The 16944-nt window shown below is 43.4% G+C and overlaps 1 long non-coding RNA gene across 3 annotated transcripts in view; it reads right to left on the bottom strand.

Annotated features, from left to right (window-relative positions):
• Positions 1–16944, bottom strand: part of LOC124092917 (uncharacterized) — an 88456-nt gene that overhangs the window by 54194 nt on the left and 17318 nt on the right. For 2 of the 3 annotated variants that reach the window (XR_009226831.1, XR_009226832.1), the window contains 2 exons: positions 14609–14780; positions 13039–13188 (listed from right to left, as the gene is read on the bottom strand). The exons of the other annotated variant lie outside the window; for it this stretch is intronic. This is a non-coding gene — a long non-coding RNA (uncharacterized LOC124092917). The remainder of the gene's footprint in view (positions 1–13038; positions 13189–14608; positions 14781–16944) is intronic. 3 annotated transcript variants of the gene reach the window in all.

The following is a 16944-nucleotide window of genomic DNA, read 5'->3' as shown; positions in this document are numbered from 1 at the left end:
CTAGGAAAAATCCACAACCCTACCTTGACCCCTGATGGAGGCCCTGAAACAAGGTGTGAAACTATGTATTAAATGCCTTTAGCCTCACAGAAGTTCTGGTTGGGGGGACTCTGAGACCCAATCATACACGGCATCTCAAAAAAGACCCAAGAGAATTCCCTGAGCACTGTAAGTCATTGAGAAAAGCACTGAGCCAGACTGAGACCCTAGAAAGAGCCCTGAGCCTATATATGAAAGCATGGGGTACCCCTGAGTGCTGCTGACATATTGAAAAAGGCCCTGAGCACCCCTATGGTAGTGGGGCTATCTCTCTGTTACAGTGACACACTGGGCAAGGATCTATTCCCCAATGAGAGACTTGGGAAGGTCATTTATTTTCTTGAATACTGTGGAAGATTCTGAGCACCACTAGATATTTTATATCCACTGAAATAGTACTGTGGGCCCTAAACCCCAATATGAGATTGAGGAAAGCCCTCACACACAATCAAACACTGAGAAAGATGCCAAGCACCACTGTGATGCTAGAAATGGCACTTAGCTCCAGAAAGAACCTGTGGAAGGCTGTGGGATTCACTGAGAAACCTTGGTCATCCATGAACTCAATGTTTCCTTTCAGAAGATTTAGAGCCTCACTCTGAAACTGGTAGAAACATTGAGCATCACTGAGACTCTGAGATTGGAAACAAGCCTCAGGGACAACCTGTAATAGACCCTGAAATAAAATATACTCTGAGGTTGGCTCTGAAACTCAGTCATTTCCTGCAAAGAGCAATGAGACCTATGAACCCTTGGGAAGGCTTGGATTAAACTGTGAATCCGTGAATGGTGCTCACCTGTACTGAGAGCCTGGAAAGGCAATGAGACCACTGAGATTTTTAGAAAAATTGTGCACAAATTTTCTGTCAAAATAAAAAAGGACTCTTCCCCTTCCTATGAATCTGAAGATTATTTTGAACACAACTGAGACAATAATGAATAAAATTAATGGAGCTGAGACTCTTGTTTAAGGATTAGGCCTCTTCTACACAGTGGGCAATATTCCAAGCACCAGAAAGACCATTTGGACCTTTCTAAACGTGACAGAAAATGTGGGGAAGGCCTGGAGCCCTCCTGAGACTCTAGGTTAGGCTCTGAGGCCCACTGACATTGGGAAAGACCAGATCCCCTCTGATACCCTGAGTGTCACTAAGGCTCTGGGGTACTGACATCACTGTTACCTGGGAAGACTATAGCTTCTGTGAGGGCTTTTGAAGGCAAAGATACCACTAAGATTCTACAGAAGGTCCTGGACAAAATTGTGACTGTGCGGAATGCCCTGAGACTCAGTAAGATTTGGTCTAACCATGAGCGAACCTCTGATGCTGGGAATGACAATAAATTCCACTGGCAAACTGGGAAGTGTGCTGAAATTTTTCTGAATCCCTGGTAAAAATTCATTATTTCTTTCTGGATTATCTAAGACCTGGTGGAACTCTGGGATAAGCAGTATACATGATTGAGAGATTGCAAAAGACCCTGAGTAAAACTGAGAGCCTGGTAATGACCATGAGTTCCACTGAGGCAACAGGCAAAGCCTTTGGCTCTTTGAAAACCTAGGAAGCATCCTAAACCACACTGATATTATGGGAATGTTCAGTAGCTCAACTGAATGCACGAGGAAGGGAAAGAGACCACTAAGACTCTGGGGGAATACTCAGACACAGCACTAAGCCTAGAGGAGACCATGAAGCCCACAGAGAATCTGGGCAAGACCCATAATCCAATGAATCAGAACCAGAGACCATAAGCCTCCTTAGTGTCTTGCAAAGCCCTGAATTTCAGTGATTCACTGGGAAGGCCCGGAACACCGTATAGGAACCAGTGAGTGCCCTGAATTACAAGAGACACTTCTAAAGGCTTTTAAATCACAAATACATGGAAAGCAACTGAATATCCATGAAATGCTGTAGTCAGGCCTGAGTCCCACTGAAAACATGGAGATGGACCTGAGAACTACACATACACAATGAGAAACAATGAGGCCCACTATAGAACATGGGGAGCCATGAGCTTCATTGCTAAGCTGGGAAAGCACTGAGACACAGGAGACCCTGGAAGAGATCCACAAGCCAACATTAACCCTGGTGGAGGCACTGAACAAAACTGTGAAACTCTTTATACAAGGCCTTTAGCCTCACAGAAGGCCTGGGGGGAAACCTCTTACACCCAATGTACCTGACATCACAATAAAGATTCCAGAGAATTCCTAGGCCCCTGGAAGTCATTGCAGGAAAACACTGAGCCAAACTGAGACCCTGCAGAAAGTCCTGAGCTTACCTTAAGAAACTTGTGGTGGCCCTGAGTGCTGCTGACACACTGGGAACACTCTGAGCAGTGCTAGGTAACATCTCTCTGATACAATGACACACTGGGGAAAGCTCTGTTCCCCAATGAGACACTACAAAGGCCATTATTGACCCAGAGTACTGTGGAAGAATCTGAGCACCACTAGATATTGTTCCACATTCTTAAAACCACTAAAATATTGTGGTAGGCCCAAGGTCTCACTACAATTCTAGGGAAGGCCCTGACAAACAGTCAAATTCTAGGGAAGATTCTGAGCACAGCTGAGGTGCTAGGAATGGCACTTAGCTCCACAGGTCTAGGGCCCACAGTACTATTTCAGTGGATATAAAATATCTAGTGGTGCTCAGAATCTTCCACAGTATTCAAGAAAATAAATGGCCTTCCCTACTGTCTCCTTGGGGAATAGATCCTTGTCCAGTGTGTCACTGTAACAGAGAGATAGCCCCATTACCATAGGGGTGCTCAGGGCCCTTCCCAATGTGTCAGCAGCACTCAGGGCTACCCCATGCTTACACGTATAGGCTCAGGGCTCTTTCTAGGGTCTCATTCTGGCTTGGTGCTTTTCTCAATGACTTACAGTGCTCAGGGAATTCTCTTGGGTCTTTTTTGAGATGCCAGGTATGATTTGTCTCAGAGTTTTCCCCCCAGAACTTCTGTGAGGCTAAAGGCATTCAATGCATAGTTTCACACCTTGAAGTCCACTAAAGAACTTGGGAAAGCCATGAGCTTCATTGTTGAGCCTGAAAAGCCCTGAGATACAAGGACAACCTGGGAAAGTTCCACAATCCTACTTAGATGCTGGAAGAAGTCCTCAACTACACTGTAATATACTGAAGACCTTTAGCATCACAGACGATTGGGGAAATAATTTGAGACTCAGTAATATCTGAAATATCAAAAAAGACCCTAGAAAATATTCTGATCCCATGTAAGTTACTGGGGAGAGCACTGAGCCAAACTGAGACCCTGGAAAAAGCCCTGAAATTATGGTAAAAAATATGGGTAGCCCTGAGTGCCAGTGACACAGTAGGGAATGCCCTGAGCACCATTGTGAAAGTGGGAATATCTCTGTGTTACAATGACACACTGGGCAAAGCTGTCTTCCCTAGTGAGACATTAGCAAAGACTATTTCCCCCCACCCCCCACCCCACCCCAGAATGCTGTGGAGAAATTGGAGTACCACTAGATATTGTGCAGAGTTCTTCAACACACTGAAATAGCTAGGGTAGGTTTTAGGCCTCACCAGGATTCTTGGGAAGGCTGAGATACTCAGTCAAACTCTGGGGAGGATGCTGAGCATCTTCATTTGCAGCTGTGAAGCTGCAAATGGCACATACCTCCACACAGACACTGGGCAAGGTACTGGGATTCATTAAGAATCTCTGAATGCCCCTGAATCCAGTGTTTCCTTGGGAAGATTCAGAGACTTTCTTGAGACTGAAAAACACACCAAGCATCTGGAGATTTTGAGAATAACTCTGAGCCTCTTACACAAAGTGTAAAAAAAAAAAATGAAATAATAGACACCCTGAGGTTGGCTCTGTAACATAATGTTCTTCTGCAAAAAACAGTGACACCAATTGAGAATCTTAAGAAGACCCTGAGCACATGGTGAAATTGTGAATGGGGCTGATTTGTACTGAGAACCTGGGAAGGCACTGAGATTACTAAGACTTTGGGAATGTTGTGTACACATCTGTCAACCTAAGTAAGGGTCCTTCACCTTCCTAAGAATATGAAGACTATTTTCAACACCACTGAGACCACAATGAATGGAACTAACCAATCAGACAATGTAGAAGCCTTAGCATCTTAAACACTGGTCAGGAGTCCATGCACCATGAATAACAAATGGGTTCTTCTAAACAACAATGAAATTCTGAAGAAGGCCTTGAGCACCCCTGAAAATCTAAGGTATGTCCTGAGGTGCTCTTACACTTGGAAAGACCCTGAGCCCCTCTGAAACCCTGAGTGTCACAAAGATTTTGGGGTAGGCCCTGATCATCAATGTAAACTGGGAAGACTATAGATTTACTTAGTACCTCAGAAGGCAATGACATCACTAAGACTCTGCAGAAAACCCTGAGTACCACTGGGACCCTGAGAAATGCCCTGAGACCCAGTAAGTCTCTGTGCATTCCCCGAGAAACTCTGTGACCCTGGAAATGGCAATAAACTCAACTGAGAACATAGGAAATGTGCTGAGATTTACTGAGACCTTGCAAATACTATGAACCCAGTGTGTCCTTAGGGAATTATCTAAGCCCAGGTGAGAGTCCAGCACTGAACATGACTGAGACTCTGCAAAGTCCCTGAGGAAAACTGAAAGCTTGGTAATGGTCATGAGTTCCCCCTGAAGCCCTGGGTAAGACCTTCGGCTCTTTGAATAACTCGGGAACATCATGAAACTCACTGAGGAGATGGGAATGTCCAAGAGCTCAACTGAATGAAGGAGGGAGGAAAGAAGAACACTAAGACTCTGGGGAACTCTCTGGGCATGACTGTGAGACTAAAGGAGTCCATGAAACCCACTGAGATCCTGGACAAAACCCCTCAATCCATGAATCAGTAGCAGAGTCCATGAGCCTCTTTGTGACCTACAAAATCCCTGAATTTCTTTGATACACTGAGAAAATCCCTGAACCCCAAGAAAAAAACCAGTGAAGGCCCTGAATGCCAAAAGAAACATTTGAAGGTCTTTGAATCACACAAACTCATGGAAAGCACCTGAACACCCCTGAAATTTAATGGGTAGTCCTGAGTCACAATGAATTCCTGAGATTGTTCTGAGAAATACACATAAGCCATGAAGGTGTTGTGGTTCTAGAAAGATAATTGGGAGACCCATGAGCTTCATTGTTGAGCTTGAGAAACACTGAGACACAAGGACACACTGGGAAAATCTACTACCCCATGTAGTCCATGGGGGAGGCCCTGAACATTACTGTAAATCATTACTGTAATTACTGTGAAGCCTTTAGCCTCACAGAAGCTCTAGGGAAGAATCAGAGACATGTTATACCTGAGATTTTCAGAAAGGGGCTAGTGACTACCCTGAGTCCCTGTAAGTCATTGGGGAAAGCACTGAGCCAGATGGAGACTGGGGAGAATACCCTGAGCTTACACTGAGAAACACAGGCTAGCCATGAGTGCCCCTGGCACAGTGAAGAAGGCCCTGAGCATGACAATGAAAATGGGAATATTTCCATATTACAAGGACACTGGGGGCAATGAGACTAGTGAAGGCAATTATTTTCCCAGAATAGTGTAACAGAATCTGAGCACCACTCAATTTTTGTAGAGTTGTAAAGACCACTAAAAGACTAATATAGTCCCTAGGCCTCACTAGGATATTTGGGCAGGCCCTGACACACAATCAGACACTGGGCAACCTGCTCAGCAGCAGTGTGAAGCAGAAAATGGAGTTTAGCTTAACTGAGAATCTGGGGAAACCCCGGGGTTCATACAGGAACCCTGAATAGCACTGAAGCCTGTGTTTCCTTTGGAAGGTTCAGAGCCTGGCTCCAAGGCCAGAAGAAGCACTGAGCATTACTGAGACTCTGAGCCTCATGGACAATGGGTCAAAGATCCTGAAAGAACAGGAGCCTCTAAGTTGGCTCTAAAACTCAGTGTTCCTCTGCAAAAGCAATAAGACCAAGTTAGATGTTTTCAAGGGCCCTGAGCACATGGTGAAATTGTGAACAAGGCTGATATTCACTGAGATGCTGGGAAGGCAAGGAGGAAAATAAGACTTTGGGGAAAGTTGTGCACACATCTATCCATGGAAATGATGGCCCTTCACTATTTTCAGAATATGAAGAATGTTTTTTAAACTGCAATGAGACTACAGTGAATAAAATGAAAGTGAGTTTTTTCTTGAGGGCTTGAGCATGATGCTAAACACTGGGCAGTGTTCCAATCAGTACCAGGAAGACCACGTGGACCTTTATAAACAAGACAGAAATCATGTGGAAGGCCCGGAGCCCTCCTGAGTGTATAGGGTATGTCTGAAGGCTCATTGACAATGAAAAAGACCTGATCCCTCTGAAACCTTCAGTATCACTAACACTCTGGAACAGGCCCTAATTATCTGCATGACCTGGGGAGATTACAGCTTCACTGAGGGTCTGGGTAGGCAATGGAAACACTGACACTCTCCAAATAAGCCTTGAATACCACTGTGACCTGAGAAATGCCCTGTAACTCATTTAAACTCTGGACAGGCCCCTTCAAGAGCAATGAACTCTACTGACAACCTGGAAAAAGGTGTTGAGATTTACTGAGACTCTGGCAAAGTCTCAGAAACCAATAAGTGTTTATAAACCTATCTAAGCCCTGGTGAGGCTCTGGGAATAGCACTGCAAATGACAGAGACATTGCCAAAGGCCCTAAGAAAAATTGAGCATGGTAATTGTTATGAGATCCTTAAATAATAATGAAGTTTTAACTTGACTCTGAAACTAAGTGTTCCATTTCAAATCACCATGAAACCTATTGAGACTTTTGGTAAGGTCCTGAGCACATGGTTACATTATGAATTGTACTGATCTGCACTGAGAGCCTGGGAAGCTACAAGACACACAAATTATTGGAAAGTTATGCACACATCTGTAAATGGAAGGAAAAGTCCTTCCCTCAAATGAATAAAGTGCCTTTAAGCTTCTACAAATATGAAGAATATTTCGAACCCCAATGAGACCACAGTGAACAAAATTTATGAATGTGAGATGCTTTGGGAAGACTAGAGCATGTTTGGAAAACTGGGCAATAGGTCACTCAGTACCAGGAAGACTAGGTCAACATCTATAAACAACACAGAAATCACAAGAAAGGCCTAGAGTCCTCTGGAGTGTCTGGGGTAGGCCCTGAGGCACATGAAAATGCAAAAGACCCTGAGCTTTTCTGAAACTCTCAGTGTCCCTAGGACCCTGTGGTAGGCCCTGATCATGCGAGTGACCTGGGAAGACTAGAGCTTCTTGAGTGCCTGGGAAGGCAATGGCACCAGGAAGATTCTGCAAAGAAACTTTGAATATCACAGTGACCCTGAGAAATGCCCTGAGGCTCACTTAGATTCTTATCTGTACCAGAGATACACAGTGACCTTGGGTGAGCAATGAAGTCCACTGAGAACCTTAAGAAAGTTCGAAGATTGACTGACACTCTGGCAAAACCTCTAAAATCAGTGTGTCTTTGAGAAACTCCTCAGCCATGATGACACTCTGTGAATAGCACTGAAAATGACTGAGACACTACAAGAGGCCCTAAAAAACATCTGAGAGTCTCATAATGGCCATGAGTTCCACTAAGGCCTAGGGCAAGTCCTTTCCCTCTTTGAAAATCTAAGCAATGTCCTGAACCACATTGAGATGTGGTGAATCACCAAGATTAAAATTGCATGCATGATCAATGAAAGTAGAACACTCAGACTCTGGGGGAGCTCACAGAGTATAACTGTGAGACTGGAGGAGACCATGCAACCCAATGAGATTCTGGGCAAAACCCCACAATCCAATGAATGCGTACCACTAACCATGAGCTTTCTTACTCACTTGCAAAAGCCCCAAATTTCAGTGAAATTTTTGGGAAAGCCCTAAATACCAATTAGAAACCAGAGAAGACCCTGAAGGCACAAAGACCTTCTGAAGGCACGTGAGTCACCCAAACTCTTGGAAAGCTGGTGATATCACATCAAACTAGTATAAAACCCAGAGTCACACTGAAATCCTGGACACTGTTATAAGCACTACAGATAGACTGTGCAGAGCACTGAGGCCCACTAAAGGACAAGGAAACCCCAGGAGCTTTATTATTGTTCTGGAAAAGCACTAAAACACAGGACACCCTGGGAAAGATCCACAACCCCACTTTGATCCTGGTGGAAGCTTTGAAACCTACTGTCAATCTATTTAGCCCCTCAGAAGCTCAGGAGAAAAATCTGAGAATCAATCATACCTGAATTCCCATTAAAGGTCCCAGAGAAATCCCTGAGCCCCTGGATGTCATTTCAAAATACACTGAGCCAGACTGAGACCCTGGACAATGCCCCGAGCTTACACTCAAAAACATGAGGGAGGGGCTGGGGTTGTGGCTCAGAGGTAGAGTGCTCACCTAGCATGTGAGAGGCACTGGGTTTGATCCTCAGCACCACATAAAGTAAAATAAAGATATTGTGTTCACCTAAAACTAAAAAATAAATATTAAAAAAAACAAAAAACATGAGGGAGCCTGAGTGCCACCCATGCAGTGGGAAAGGCCCTGAGCCCCACAAGGAAAATCTGAATATCTCTCAGTTATAATGACACACTGGGCAAGGCTCTATTACCTATTTAAAGTCTTGTGATACCCCTTGTTTTCTCAGGATGCTGTGGAAGAACCTGAACCCAACTAGATGGCGTGCAAAGTTCTTTAATCCAATGATATACTAGAGTGTGTCATAGGCAGGACTAGGATTTGGGGGAAGGCTGTGACACACTTTCAAACAAAGTCATCTCTGGGGAAGATGCTGAGCCATCCTGTGCTTCTGCAAAAGGCATGGAACTTCACAGAGACCCTGAGAAAGCCCTGGGATTCACAGAGCAATCCTCAAGTTCCCTGGGCCCAGTGTTTCCTGGGAAAGTGTTCAGAGACTCACCCTGAGTCTCGAAGAAACTCAGAATGAATGGAGATTTTCAGAATATATGCAGCCCTCAGAGACAACCTTGAATAAATTCGGAAAGAAGAGGAGACTCTCAGGATGGCTTTCAAACACAGTGTTATTGTGCCTAATACACTAAGAGCTTCCAGAACCTTGGGAAGGCCCCAAGCACATGGAGAAACTGTGAATGGTGCTGATATGCACTGAGGGCCTAGGAAGGCTAGGAGAACACTGAGATTTGTGGGAAATTTGTACAAGGAAGGGATCTCAACTTCTGAAGATTTGTAAGAATGTTTTTAACACTATTGTGACCACAGGGAATGAACCTGATCCCTCTGAGACTTTTGATGACATATCTCTGAACACTGGGGTCTATTCAAAGTCCCATGAAGACCAAGTAGACCTTTCTAAACAAGACAGAAGTTCTGGGGAAGGCTGGGAGCACTTCCTTGATTCTATGGTAGTCCCAGAAATCTACTGACACCAAGAAAAACCAGGAGCCACTCGGATACCTTCAGTAGGGTAGGCCCCAATCATCCATGTGACATAGAAAGACTAGAGTTTTAATGTGTGCCTGGAAAGGCAATGACAACACTAAGACTCTGCACACACCCCTGGGTACCCCAGTGACCCTGGAGAATGCCCTGACATTCACCTCAACTCTGAAATGGCCCTGAGAAATACTGTGACCATAAGAATTGCAAGGGAGTCCTCTGCAAACCTGGGACAAGTGCTGAGATGGACCGAGACCCTGGCTAAAACTCAAAACAGTGCATCCGGGGGAACTATTTCAGCAGTAGTGGATCTCTGGGAATGGCATGGAAGATGACTGAGACTCTGGAAAGTCCCTGAAATCAACTGACATCCTGAAATGTCCATGGCTTTCACAGTGGCCCAGAGCAAGGCCTTTGGCTCCTTCCAAAGCTGAGGAACTTCTGGAACTGGACTGAGATGGTGGCTGTGTCCCAAAGCTCAACAGAATGCATGAGGCAGTTCAGGAGAACCCTCAGTCTCTGGAGACATACCCAGACCGTGAGTGTGAGATTGGAGGTGACCATGAAAACCACCAAGACCCTGGGAAAGAAGACACAGTTCACAGAATCACTTCTCAGAGTCCAGCAGCCTCCTTAGTGACCTGCCAGCATCCTGAATTCCAGTGCAACAGAGTGAAAATCCCCAAACAACAATCAGAACACAGTGAAGGCCCCAAATGCCAAGAGACAGTTTGGGAGGCCTTTGAAGCAAACCAACTCACAGAAAGCACCTGAACACCACGGTAATTCTACAGAGAGCTCTGAGTCACAATGAAATCCAGGTGATGGTGCTGAGAAGAAAAGACACACTGTGGAAGTCATGGAGGCCCTGGAAAGAAGAAGGAAAGTCATGTTCACCATCCTGGAGTGGGAAGAGCACTGTGACATGAGGACACCCCTGGGAAAGCTCCACAAACCCTCAAGATCCTGACTGGGCCCTGAACCCACTGTCAATCTCTTGAAGGCCTTTGGCCTCCCAGAAGCTCTGAGGAACAATTTGATGCCCAATCCCACCTGAGATTTCCAAGAGAGCCTAGTAAAGTCCCTGAGTGCCTGTAAGTCTTTGTGGAAAGCACTGAGCCACACTGAGATGCGGGAGAAAACCCTGAGCTTATTTTAAGAAATTTGGGGTAACCCCGAGGGCCACTGACACACTGGGCAAGGCCCTGAGCACCACAAGAACAATGGGAAGCTGTCCATGTCATGAGGTCACAAGACACAAAGTTCTATTCCAGAGGCACTGGTGAACGGTCTTCATTTCCCAGAACAGTGTGGAAAAATCAGAGCTCCACTCAATAGTGTGTAGAGTCTAAAGCCCCCTGAAAGTCAAGCATAGGCCCTAGGCCTCTCTACAGTTTGAAAGTTCTTGACAGAAATCAGAGTGCAGGGAAGATGCTGAGCATTACTGTGAAGTTCAAAATGGCATTTAGCTTCCCAGAGACCCTGGGAAAGCCCTGGGAGTCACTGAGGAACCCGGAACTACGCTGAAGCCAGTGTTTCCTTTGGAAGAGTCACAGCCTTGTGCCCAGGCTTGAAGAAGCACTGAACATCTAGGAGACTCTGACAATAGATTTGAGCCTCATGGACAACCTGTCACAGACCCTGAAATCATAGGAGCCACTGACATGGGGGCTGAACTCAGTGTAACCCTGCAAAATGCCATGAGACCTCTTGCGACTTGTGCAAGGCCCTGAGCACATGGTGGAATGGTGACTTGTGCTGATCTTCACTGAGAGCCTGGAAGGCCAGGAGAACAATCAGACTTTGGGGAAGACTGTGCACATACTAAAGGAAGTGCCCTTCACATTTCTACAAATAAGAACAATGATTTGAACTCTAATGAGACCACAGTGAATAAAACTCATGACTGTGAGATGCTTTGGGAAGAGTCAAGCATCTTTGGAAAACTGGGCAATAGGTCAATCAGTACCATGAAGACCATGTGGACCTTTGTAAACAAGACATTGTAAACAGGACAAAAATCCTGGAAAAGGCCTTGAGCCCTCCAGAGTGTCTCGGGTAGGCCCTGAGGCACATGACAATGCAAAAGACCCTGAGCTCCTCTGAACCCCTCAGTGTCCCTAAGACGCTGTAGTAGGCCCTGATCATGTGAGTAACCTGGGAAGACTACAGCTTCTTGAGTGCCTGGGAAGGCAATGGCACCACTAAGATTCTGTAAAGAAACTTTGAATATCACAGTGACCCTGGGAATGCCCTGAGGTTTACTAAGACTCTGATCTGGACCAAAGATACACTGTGACCTTAGGTGAGAAATGAAGTCCACTTAAAACCTGAGAAAGGTGCTGAGATTGACTGAAATGCTGGCAAACCTCTGAAACCAGTCTGTCTTTGGGAAACTATCTCAGCATTACTGACATTCTGGGAATAGCACTGAAAATGAATGAGATACTATAAGACACCCTAAAAAACATTGGAGAGCCTCTAATGACCATGAGTTCCACTAAGGCCTTGGGCAAGTCCTTTGGCTCTTTGAAAACCTGAGGAGCATCCTGAAGCACACTGAGATGCAAGGAATGTCCAAGAGTACAATTGCATGCATGGTGGATGAAAGAAGAACACTGAGACTCTGGGGGAGCTTGTAGAGTATGACTGTGAGACTGGAGGAGACCATGCAACCCACTGAGACGCTGGGCAAAAGTCCACAATCCAAGGAATCTGTACCAGTGTACATGGCTTTCTTACTGACCTGCAAAAGCTCTGAATCCCAGTGAAAGAGTTGGAAAAGGCCTGAACACTATTAGAAACAAGTGAAGGCCCTGATTGCCCAGAGACATTTCTGAAGACATGTGGGTCACACAAACTCATGGAAAGCTGGTGATCTCACATCAAACTAGTGTACAACCTGTGTGACTCTGAAATCCTGCACACTGTTCTGAGCACTACAGATACACTATGCAGGGCATTGAAAGGCCCATTAAAGAACAAGAAAACCCCAGGAGCTTTATTATTGTGCTGGAAAAGCACTAAAACACAGGACACCCTGGGAAAGACACACAACCCCACTTTGATCCTGGTGGAAGCTTTGAAACCTACTGTCAATATAAAGGCTTTATTGAGAGCCTTTAGCCACTTAGAAGCTCAGGAGAAAAATCTGAGAATCAATCATACCCGAGGTCCCAATAAGGACCCCAGAGAAATCCCTGAGCCCCTGGATGTCATTTCTCAATACACTGAGCCAGACTAAGACCCTGGACAAAGCCCTGAGCTTATACTCAAAAACATAGGGGAGCCTGAGTACTACCCATGCAGTGGGAAAAGGCTCTGAGCCCCACAAGGACACTGGGAATATCTCTCAGTTACAAAGACACCCTGGGCAGGGCTCTATTTCCTATTTAAAGCCTTGTGACACCCCTTGTTTTTTTTTTGTTTTTCCAGAATGCTGTGGAAGAACCTGAGCACCACTAGATGGCATACAAAGCCTTCAATCCAATATAGTAGAGTATTCCTAAGCATGACTAGGATTTGGGGAATGGCTGTGACACACATTCAAATACACTCACCTCTGGGGAAGATGCTGAGCCATCCTGTGCTTCTGCAAAAGACATGAGACTTCACAGAGACCCAGATAAAGCCCTGAGATTCATAGAGCAAGGCTCAAGTTCCCTGGGCCCAGAGTTTCCAGGGAAAGGATTCAGAGATTCACCCTGAGTCTGGAAGAAACACAGAGTGAATGGGGATTCTGAGAAGAGAACTAGCATTCAGGGACAATCTCAATAGATTCTAAAAGAAGAGGAGACTCTTAGGGTGGTTTTTAAATACAGTATTCTTGTGCCCAATACACTAAGAGCTTCCGGAACCTTGGGAAGGCCCGAGCACATGGGGAAACTGTGAATGGTGCTGATATGCACTGAGGGCCTGGGAAGGCTAGGAGAACACTGAGACTCATGGGAAGTTTGTACACACATCTGAACACTTAAGGAAGGGCCCTCACCTTCCAATGATTCTGAAGAATATTTTGAACACTACCCAACACTTCTACCCAACAATATTTATAAGTAAAAAGTCCTCATCCTTATGAAGCCAGATTTAAAGATAGGTAGTGAGAAACTGATGTGATATCATTTTTGGAAACCAGCCTTTACCTTGGAGCAAAGCCTGTCCAAGGAAGAGGGCATGACCTTTGTCCTTGAAAAATCCCACAGAGCACTCCTAAGCACATACCCACCCTGCTGAGTTGTTTGTCTGCAAATAACAGGAGAGATCCTGTGGTGCCAGGTGTCCCTGACTCAGTTAGTGTAGGTGAGTAAGCATAGCAACCCCCTAGCAACCTCCAATCAGCATGAGACAGGGAAAATACCTGGGATGCCTGATGACCCCCTACTAATTTATGGTGGTTGATAACATGTTGGGAAACCATGTTGTTAAGCATGTACATCCCTCATGGATTAAACCCATCAGTTTAAATGAATCCCCCTCTTGTACTAACCAATTACCCTTACCCAACTTTTTCCCACCAGTGAATGTGCTAATCAATGTTGAGTTGTTGTTTGACTTTCCCGTGGTGTGAAATGATTTGCTGAGTGTTGTTGTGAGACATAGAGTATCTCCCAAACCTATAAAATCTCACTGAACAAAGGACGAGGACTCACTTCCTGGGACCTCTGCATCAGAATCAGTTGTGAGTCCAAGCTCAAGCTTGCAATAAAGACTCTTGTGTGATTGCATGGGATTCAGCTCCTGAGGTCTACTGGGGTCCCAAGAATCTGGCATTACAGGTAGTTAGTGTAGTTAGGTAAATCAGGTCTAATATTGAGTAAAATAAAGAAAATGGAGGCCATTATCAAAAATAGAGTCCAGGAAAGCAGAGCAGCACTTGGGAAAATTGAAATGTTAATGTCCCCAAGGCCCAGAGCCCATCCTAAGGAAATGTTAATGAAACAGCTCCCAGCAAACAGGGAGGTGATAAACTACCCCAGACCCATCCTGCCCAGATTACTCCTCCAGCCCACCTATCTCCCAACTTTTGGACCTTCCAACCTGCATTCTATCACTGAGAGATAATGGGAAACAAAAGACATGAATGTGAGAAAGCTGAAAGAAGACCTTAGCTATAAAAGAGGGAAGACTTACCCCTTACACAGATTCCCCTTCTTCCTCCAGGGAGAAGTCTTTTTGCTCTCCTTTAATAAAGCTTCTACTTTCCATTCTACACTTGCCTTGGTGAGCTTCTCTGGTGTTATACTTCAGCATTGGGGAAGCAAGCACTCCTCACCAGTACACAGCAGTAACACTTACATTAACCCTAGATTTGATGATAATGAAAAATTTTCCTAAATTGGTAGGTGAAAAACTACTTGTTCTTCAATTTTATTTTTATTAGTAGTAATAATAATTTTTTTCTATACTAACTACACATATATTTATTATTTTAAAAATGTGTCTATTTATATCTTCCAGGGCCCTTTATAGAGGTCCCAACTCCTAAGTTAAAAAGTCTGCCTCTCACCTCATTCCAAGTAAAGGTAATCAAATTCATTTAAAGTTAAGTTCAAAAGATAAACTTTTATTATATAACTCTCTATATTATTTAACAAAAACTAGTATATGTGGAGATTAGTTATATAAAATTATATTTCTTAACTCATAGCTCTTATAATAATTAAATATATTCTTACTCTTGTTAATTTTGTATTGTATTTTCCCTCCAAACCTTACAAGTTTTGATTGTTAATACACAAACAATACACAACTATCAATTCTAACATAATGAGTTAACTTAAAACAGTAAGTCTATTACCCATAGAACAAAAAGTTCTAAAACTGACTTTCAGCATCTATACTGACTCCGTTTTATAATTCTCTTGCTCAGCCTATTACTAGAGACAAAATCAAATCTCACATTTGGTAAAAACTAGACTTTCTTGTACTGTAATACCATTTTCAGTTCAATAACATTAACTCTAATGGTTTTCACATGCCTAACAAGTAACTTTTGACAATTCTCTTGCCAAGACAAAAATATTTATTCAGTCACTTCTTATTATTTAAATACTTGTACAATGCCAGGCCATTGTCTACAATTTAAGGCCAAATATGCTCCAACTTATATCAATAATTTTCTTCAATTAAAAAAAAAAACAGTTAAAGATGGACACAATATCTTTACTTTTATTTAATTTTTTTATGTGGTTATGAGGATTGAACCCAGGGCCTCATGCATGAGGAGGCAAGTACTGTACCACTGAGCCACAACCTCAGCCCTTTAATTTTGAAATAATGAAAAAAAAAAAAAAAAAAAAGGTGTGTGTGGGGGAAGAATCCTACATAATCCCACTAAATCTCACAAAATTATTTTACTTTTATTTTTTAAATTGTGATATTAAAAGCCTCACTGCTGCTGAACAACACATGGAGCAATAGAATAAACCAGCTTCCATAACACAGAGGCTCTATTTGTCTATTTCCAGAAAAACCTACCTGTTATCATGGAAACAACTGAAAAACCTGACACTTCAGGTTGAACAGAAAGCTCAGAAACAGGGAGGTAATAAGACTCCAACCACACTTAGTTTATAAACATGCTGAGTTTTTTGATCTGTCAGGTAAGTAGTATTCATGGTGACACTCATTGTACCCATTTCACAGATCCACCTTTAATGCACCTAACCATGTGGACTAGGTATCCATCTCAGTATTTTCTAGTGATACATAGATAATGGGAGATTTTACAGATAACATTACACTGCTTCATGCTGCTAGATTTAATTATATGGGCTACATATGATGGTCCCATGATTAACATGCTGGCTATTTAAAGGTAACTTTGAGGAAAAGACAACATAGAAGGACTTAAGCCAGACAATCATCCTGGCCCTTGTAATATAGAGTATATATCTGAACGGTTATTGAAATGGGACAGTTATTGGAATGGAACTTTCTCATAACTAGACATTCATATTCACCAATATTTGACTGCCCTAATCATTCTGTAATAGAATTTGACATCTTTCCTAAATGAATGAAATGTACAAATGCTTTGCCAGTGCAAATAAAATCTTTAGAAGTGATGGATATGCTTTGAATTGATCTTCAAAAATTGATAAAAGACAGGCTTGTGAAGGTGCCTCTTCCTACAAAAAGCCAAAGCCAGGAGGGCTTGATGTGGAAGCACTGCCACTGAATGTGTTTTCCTTTGGTTCTTGAAAAAATTTGCAGGCAACCATGTTTAATTTGAATTTTTAATATAACAAGATATCTAAAAATCTAGGAAAATTATTGAGTTATCTCAAACAATTTTCAGAATACAAAAATAACATTAGATATACAGTTGTTCTGATTCTTTAAAAATCTAAATGATTTAGATTACTCCCTATTGTTTAGGTATTGCTTTGCCACCATGTAATGAAGAGCAAGTTAAGTCCTGGCAAACTGATTGATGTTACACTAGAAAGATCAGTAATTTATAT

Source organism: Marmota monax, unplaced genomic scaffold, assembly GCF_021218885.2.
Source record: "Marmota monax isolate L192 unplaced genomic scaffold, Marmota_monax_Labrador192_F-V1.1 WCK01_AAM20220418_F8-fsc00038, whole genome shotgun sequence".
Lineage (NCBI taxonomy): Eukaryota > Metazoa > Chordata > Mammalia > Rodentia > Sciuridae > Marmota > Marmota monax.
The sequence above is the reverse complement of the archived record's forward strand: the minus strand, read 5'-3'. Positions and strand labels throughout refer to the sequence as shown.